Raw genomic sequence first — 8,021 nt, 5'->3', positions numbered from 1 at the left:
GGGTACGTGGGGTCCATGCACCGCTCCCACAAAAACGAAAGGATCCTCACCCTCTAGCTCGAAAGTCACCATCTTCTTCCTGCAGTCAATAGTAGCTCCGTATCTAACCAGCCAATCCATACCTAAAATCATATCAAAGTCCTCCATACTCAACTCAATCAAATCTACTAACAACTCTCTACCATCAACTATCACTGGCAATGCTCTAATCCACCTCCTAGACACTACTAGTTCCCCTGTAGGCAAAATAGTCCCAAACCCTGAAGTACAATACTCACTAGGTCTACACATTCTATCAATCACCTTACTAGAAACAAGCGAGTGTGTAGCACCAGAGTTAATCAATACAGTAAAAGGAGAGCCAGCACTAGAAAGATGACCTGTCACTACCAAGGGGCTAGCCTCGGCCTCTACCTGCGTCAAAGTGAACAATCGAGTTGGAGTCAAGCTGTTCACCTTCCTCGAATCTCCCTTCTTCACTGTCGGGCAATCTTTCTTGAGGTGTCCCACCACCTCGCACACATAACAAGCATTAGCCCGACATTTGCCCGGATGGCATCCTCTGCACCTCGTGCACTCAGGATGAGTCCTCCATGTATCACCGCCTCTCTAGTGGCCACCCTGAGTACCCCGACCTCTCCTATCAGGACCAGGAGCGGTCAAAGCGTCAGGGGTCTTCCTCTTTAAATCACTAGGGCCTCCGCCCCTACTGGAACCAGAATATGGAGGCACCGCCCTGCGACCCTCCCGGCTTGCTGCACTCTCTCTCCATATCTTATTTTCCACTTCCTTAACTGTAAGAGCCTTCTCCATACCGTGGGCATAAGTCGTCCCTCCAGGAACTGTTGTAATCCTTACATCTCGGGCTATCATAACATTAAGCCCTCTAATGAATCTGTCCTGCCTAGCTGCATCAGTAGGCACAAGATCTGGTGCGAATTTTGCAAGTTTATCAAACTTTAGGGCATATTCTGTAACTGTCATGCTGCCGTGAACCAGCCCCATGAACTCATTTACCTTTGCTGCCTTAATGGCAACATTATAGTACTTCTAACTAAATAAGTCCTTGAATCCTTCCCAAGCCAAGGCAGTAACATCCCTGGTCTGTGATGCCACCTCCCACCAGATTCGTGCATCCTCTCTCAGCATATATGTGGCACAGGCCACTCTGTCATAACCCTCTACCCTCATAAAGTCAAGAATGGTAGTAATCATGGTCATCCACTAGTCAGCCTTCAGTGGATCTTGTCCTCCCTCAAAGATCGGGGTTTGCTGCTTCCTGAACCGCTCATACAATTGCTCCCATCTATTCCCAACCTCAACTGGATGCGCAATAGGTACCACTGTAGGTGGCACAATAGAGGCAACACTTCCCGATGGAGCCTGCTGCAGCAAAATTCAGATATGTTCATCTTGGATCTGTAGCTGAGCCTGTATGTTTGCCATAAGTTGCTGTCAGTTCTCAGGGTCTAGCCCTGATCATCATCTCTAGCTCCAGACCTGCCGGCTAGTCGTGTAGATTTTCTTGGACGCATAATTATCCAAGTCAATCTGCAATCAACGACTCGACAATCAGACTATAGTGACAGGGTAATAATCCTTTCATGATCCATCACTGGATCTCCAATCATTCACAAGCAATCAAAGTATAACAATTTATCCAATTATTCATCCATATATTCATTCACATGCATAGCAGTGCTGATAAGCACGCCTCAATATCATCATGCAACAGTCAAGGGCCAGGCCCTATCAGTGTCCCATGCTCCCTATTAATCAGGTAGATATCAACAATCATATCTCATTCAAATCATTTAAGAACATAGTCATGTATACACAATTTACCAAACCCTGAGTCGAGCTTGGTTTTCGTTGCGAATGTACATGTCCAGCCAGTCTTCAGGAACCCTTAAACCTAGGATGCTCTGATACCAAGTTGTAACGCCCTGGATAGCCAAGACCGTTACAATGTGTGTTTATAAAGGTGCAAGACTTGCTAATCAGGCCATTTAATTCAAAATGTGTTACTAAAACTATAGTCGAACTAGGGTTAAAAGATTTTGGTCTCAAAAGCTGCATTTCTTATAAATAAACATTTTATATTTACATGGGATCCCAAAAGTAATAAGTTAAAGGATGTTTACAATAGAATTTAGATTTAAATACAACGATTAACCACTCTACGGCAAAACAGGTAGTTAAACATTTCTAGTCTTGTTCCTCTCCTTGGCCGTGGCGGCCGAACAGCTGACTATGTACATTCAACCCCGCAGCTCTCCATCTCAGGATTGGTCTAACCTACCTTTGCCTTTACCTGCACCACGTAGCACCCGTGACCCAAGGCCCAGCAAGAAAACACAATAGCAAAGCACATTCAATCAACAAGAAAATAGATAACTCATATCGCATAAGCATGTACTCAACAGTGTAAGCATTCATGATAATCAAGTATTCATCATACCAAGTATATGATTTCATATCAGAAATCAATCCACATATGATAACTAGGGTTAATGCCCTTAGGCTGCACCCTCTATTTATCCCACTGACTCCGGCCCTCTTAAACCGAGCTCAGTGAATATTAAGCTGTCCTCGGCTACTAGTGGCCGAGCAGCGCCCTGTGCGTAAGTATAATTTACGGAACCCTTAGGCCGTTTATCACATGTCTCATGGTGTAATACCATCTATGACATTATACAGATACTAGGAGCACTTAGTCCCATCACAAACACATAACCGGGTGCAGTTTTCTTACCTTTAGATTTGCTAGCTTTGTTCGATTTAATCCTCAAGCACGATCCCTCTTGAGCCTAAGCGTGCACCTAGTCACAACCATATATCAGAATCATCAACAAACATCAAGTTCAAAATCTAGCCTCGGGACCAATCTCGGGCCCTTGAGAAGCCCTAATTCCACCAAACGGGATGGTGGAATGAAATCCCGAACCCCCGGGCAAAAACACTTGAAAATAACCCAAAAACCCTTTTCTATAAACAGGGTAGCGCTACAGCTCTCTTTGGAGGGCGCTACAGCGCTACAAACAGAACCTAAAAATGATCCAAAACACTCAGCCTAGTGCTATAGTGCCCAAGGGCTAGCGTTGTAGCGCTAGTCACAGCACAGCAATTCCTGCCTTTTCCTCCTTCGATTTTCCCCGAGCCAAACCTTACTAAAACTTTTCCAAACTTCAACCAAAAATAAAAACAAGGCTACCAGCATCCTCCACTCATCCCAAACATCCCAACCAAACCTAATTCAACCACATGCACCCCTAATCAAAGAATTCACCATAGCTGGACCTAAAACTCAAAAGCTCAACAAAATCACAGAAATCACAAAGCTTAAAACTAAAGTTCCTTTCATCTGATGGATGAGCTTAGCCTAGGTTAACCTCCGCACTAGCTTGGCCTTCACCTCCTCAAAGTTCATCTTCAATTGCCCTAGAATTCCCCACCAAAACTCAGCTCAATATCCACAACCATACCAAGAACTAGAAACTGAAAACTACTTTGAACCTTACCTCAAATGGAAGGATTGCTTTGTCAATTCCTCAAACCAGAATAGGGATCCTAGCCTCAAGCTCCTGCCTAGAATTCCTCTGAGTTTTAGCTCCAAACTCCTTCAAGAAATGGAGAGAAGTCCTTCAACCGAGAGAGAGAAAGGTAGACTCCTAATTCCCTTTCTTTCCTTCCTTTTCTTTCTTTTCTTTCCTTCAGAATTCCAGCCTTTTCTACACAACCCACTAAGTATAAAGCCTAATGACATCTATCCTTTATAAGCCAAATGACCATAATACCCTCCCATAATTCCTAAGCCTTTTAGTCCACCTAGGGGCATTCTGGTCATTTCACCCAATTCCCGCTAATTCCTCGAATGTCTCTAATATTTACCGCTTATCTCCCGACACCTAAATAATCACCAATTATATTCCTCAATGTCAAATTTGACCCTAATATATTCTCTAAATTCCTAGAAATACCCCCCAGGCTCGCCCCGAGCCGGGTATAAATCCCCGCCGTGACTTTTTCGCTAAACCGCTCACTGGGATTGTCTCGAGTCACATATTACAAATATATCCACATAATAAAGTGGTCTCGACAATTTATCACAAATATATACAGTTATGCCCTCAACGGGCCAAAATTACGATTATGCCCTTCTAACCTAATTAGGGCCTACATGCATACTAATACACATAGTCATGAATCACAAATATTCAAATAGTCATACAACATGCTTTTAAATCATTAAATCACATATAATCCAATTATGCCCTACTAACACACTAATCAAGGCCCTTAAGCCTTATTAGTAAATTTGGGTCATTACATGACTCGACTTGGGTTGTACTAGATAGACTCACCAAGTCTACTCACTTCCTGCCTGTCAAGACTACGTACACTGCAGACCAGTATGCAGAAATTTATGTTCGAGAGATAGTATGACTGCATGGAAACCTTAAGACCATAGTATCAGATAGAAGATCGGTGTTTACATTGAGATTTTGGGGAAGCTTGCAGCAAGCCATGGGTACCAAGTTAAGCCTTAGTATGACATTTCATCTTGAGACCGATGGTCAGTCCGAGCGTACCATACATATTTTAGAAGATATGTTGCGCGCTTGTGTACTGGACTTTGGAGGATGGCGGAGTAAGTATTTGCCACTGATAGATTGCTCCTACAATAATAGCTACCAGTCAACGATCGGTATGGCACCCTATGAGTTACTTTATGGAAGGAAGTGTCAATCTACGTTACATTGGGACAAGGTAGGAGAAAGACAACTTCTTGGACCCGAAGCTTTTTGAGAGGCTCAAGATGTAGTGGTGCTGATTAGGAAGCGTATGCTTGCTGCTCAAAGCTGACAGAAAAGTTATGCGGATACAAACAGGCGAGATGTGGAATTCAAAGTCGGAGATGAAGTCTTCTTAAAGATATCTCCTATGAAAGGAGTGAAGCGTTTTGGGGAGAAAGGCAAACTTAGTCCCCAGTTTATAGGTCCTTTTGAGATATTGGACAAGGTGGGAAAAGTTGCATATAAATTAGCCTTACCACCAGCTCTAACTGATAGCCACAATGTGTTTCACATGTCGATGCTACGTAGATATGTGTCAGACCCATCTCACATCCTCAAGTACAATATGATAGCACTCCAGAAAGACTTGAGTTACGAGGAATGACCGGTTAGCATCCTAGAGAAGAGGATGAAGGAATTACGGTCTAAGAGTATTCCAATAGTCAAGGTCCTATGAAGTAATAGTTCAAAACGGGAGGCAGCGTGGGAGTTGGAGGAAGAAATCTTAGCACAATATCCGGAATTATTTGGTAAGTAAATTTCAGGGACGAAATTCTTTTAAGTAGGGGAGAATTGTAGCGTCTCGGAATTTTACTTATCTAGATAGTATAAGTAGTAGCTAGCAGTAGCTTGTAGTATGTTAGTTTTCGTGGATATTGGGTCAAGCCGGGATTTATTTGGAAACTCATAGAAACAGTCATAGATTTTATAAATTTAACCTATAGTTTAGTAATATTAATTATAACATAAGGTTTGATTAATATAGCTGGTCCTAGAAATAATATTTATTATAACCTAAGATTTGGATAGAATTAATAAGAACATGACACTTGTCACAAGCATGTTAATTATGGATTTAAGCATTTTTAGATGAATAATTTAATAATGGATGAATCTAGAAGCGCTTGAACATTCCAGCAGTTGTTAGGATTATGTTTCACTCAATCAATGTTATTTTAACAAACTTCAAATATGTTGAAAGTGTGCAAAAACTTGTTTAAAATATCTGCGTCTACTGATATATTGCAACTATAGGGGCCGATGTGTCGCCTACAGAAGAAACAGAAAACACGTCGACTTCGCACGAACGAAACCATGAAGGCTCAGGGCATAGCCTTAGGTGATATACCGCCTAGGGTAGGACGATATATCGGCCCTTGGGTCAATTTTTGAAACATCGTGGAATCCGAGGTAGAAATAGCCCTCAACCACTTGGACTTGCTATTGAACATTTTTGACCAAGTTCTAGGCGTCTGTTGAAACGAAAATTCAAATCTTGTCAATCATTATTCATTGTAAAAGGGGTTAATTTCACTCCTTGAACTCTATAAATAGGATCTAGTACTTAGCCATTTCACTCATCATGAAAGCATTCTTTAGAGCCTTCCAGCTGCTATTTTACGCTAGAGAGAAAACACCAGGGTTTTGGATTTAAAAGATTTTCAATCTAAGCTTTTATAAACACTTTGGAAATATGATAGAGTGACATTTAAGTATTGAGGTGTAGATCGAAATTCTAGTCTATCAAGGTATTCTTATCCTCAGATTTAGTTTCTTATAGTTCTTTTATTTTCTTCCATTTTCTTTTCAGATCCTAACTTGATTTTATGGCTTCTTGGTTAGGTATTTAAGTTCTTCAAACTGAAAGTTCTTTGGTAAGTTTCTATCTTGATGGTTTAGATCTCTTTCTCATCTCCAATTCCTTAGGAACTCATGGCTTTTATTGTTGGTTTTAGGAGTGTTCCAATCCCGTTCTTGTCTCCATATTCTGGTTTTTGGTAAGGAAAATAGGTTAGATTATATGTGTTGTGATTTGTTTATATGCTATGTATTTATGTATGAATATGTTTTTAGTCGCTTGGGGCTTATTGTTGCTTAGATAGCAAACTCCAAGATTTTTATCATTATCGTGGTTTAGAGTTATGATTTACCCTACCTCAATTAGTAGACTGAGGACCTAGATGGGTTATCATATAGTACTCTGTGATCTAACCTACCTTGATTAGTTGACTGAGGACCTAGATTGTTTTATCACATGCTATGGTAATGAGTTAATGTCCATTAATATTGTAGTCCTATATGATATACATTTTTACGTCATATGTTTTTTATAGTATATGTTTTATGATATAGTCTTATGATTTATGATATATGTTTTTAGTAGATTTTCCTTGCTGGGCATTAAGCTAATTCTTTTCATTTAGATGGTGCAGGAAAATGAACTTGGAATGCGGGATTGATTCGTGGCAGCTCAGCATGTGTATTGGGGATGGACTGGTTGAGTGGATTGTTGGAAGATCGAGGATGAAGTTGTTTCGAGTCTTTTAAATTATGATTTTATGTATTTATGCACTTATTATTTAAACAATTAATTAAAGTTTATGTTTTTATGTTTTATGTATTAAACAATGGGATCCCATACCATATTTTGTATTCCTACCGTATTTTGGATTTTTAATAAAGTTTCTATTATTTTTCAAAGGTATTCCAAAATAGTAGTTATGTTAGTAGTTTTTAATGGTTTGATGTCTAGAATTAGTCGGGGCATTACAGGACCCTACCAAGTTGCCCAGGTGGTGCCTCCTAACACCTTCAAGCTGGCACGTTTGGATGATACCATAGTGCCCAGAGCATGGAACATAGAGCACCTAAAAAATTATTATCAGTAAGACCTCCATATCTGAGGCAAGAATGTCATTACTGTGTCTAAATATTCAAGTTCAAGTGTAATAGCTATGAATTAGAGGGGTAACTTAGATGCCCTGGTATGAAGTAGGAACTTTGTTGCCATAAATACCTATGTACTCTACTCATTTTTAATGGATATGTTTCTTGTTGGCATGTCACACTCCTCATTTACGTAACTACACATCTAACTCTCGGGTACCTATCACCAATTGGAACTATCAAAATGCATGAGCAAAATGATCAAAGTGCCCGACGAGATAAATCTCGCCAAACAATTGGGCGGCAGAGTATATATCCAAAAAGGGTGCTAAAAGAGACCCTTGTAAAACAGAAAAAAGATAAATAAAGAAGAAAACCTTACAAAGCATCTCTTGGGTTCACGAGGATTAGCTACCTTTATGAACATCAAGAGAGTCAAAAGGTCCTATAGGAAAAACCTCCTAATAAAGGCTGATACCTCCACGAGAGGAAAGGTCTCAGGGCGAGCATCCACCAATAATCCTAGAGCGGCCACTAAGTTGTCTAGCCAAAAATTGT

This window comes from Humulus lupulus, chromosome 2 (genome assembly GCF_963169125.1).
Source record: "Humulus lupulus chromosome 2, drHumLupu1.1, whole genome shotgun sequence".
NCBI classification, from domain to species: domain Eukaryota; kingdom Viridiplantae; phylum Streptophyta; class Magnoliopsida; order Rosales; family Cannabaceae; genus Humulus; species Humulus lupulus.
Note: the sequence above shows the minus strand (reverse complement) of the source record.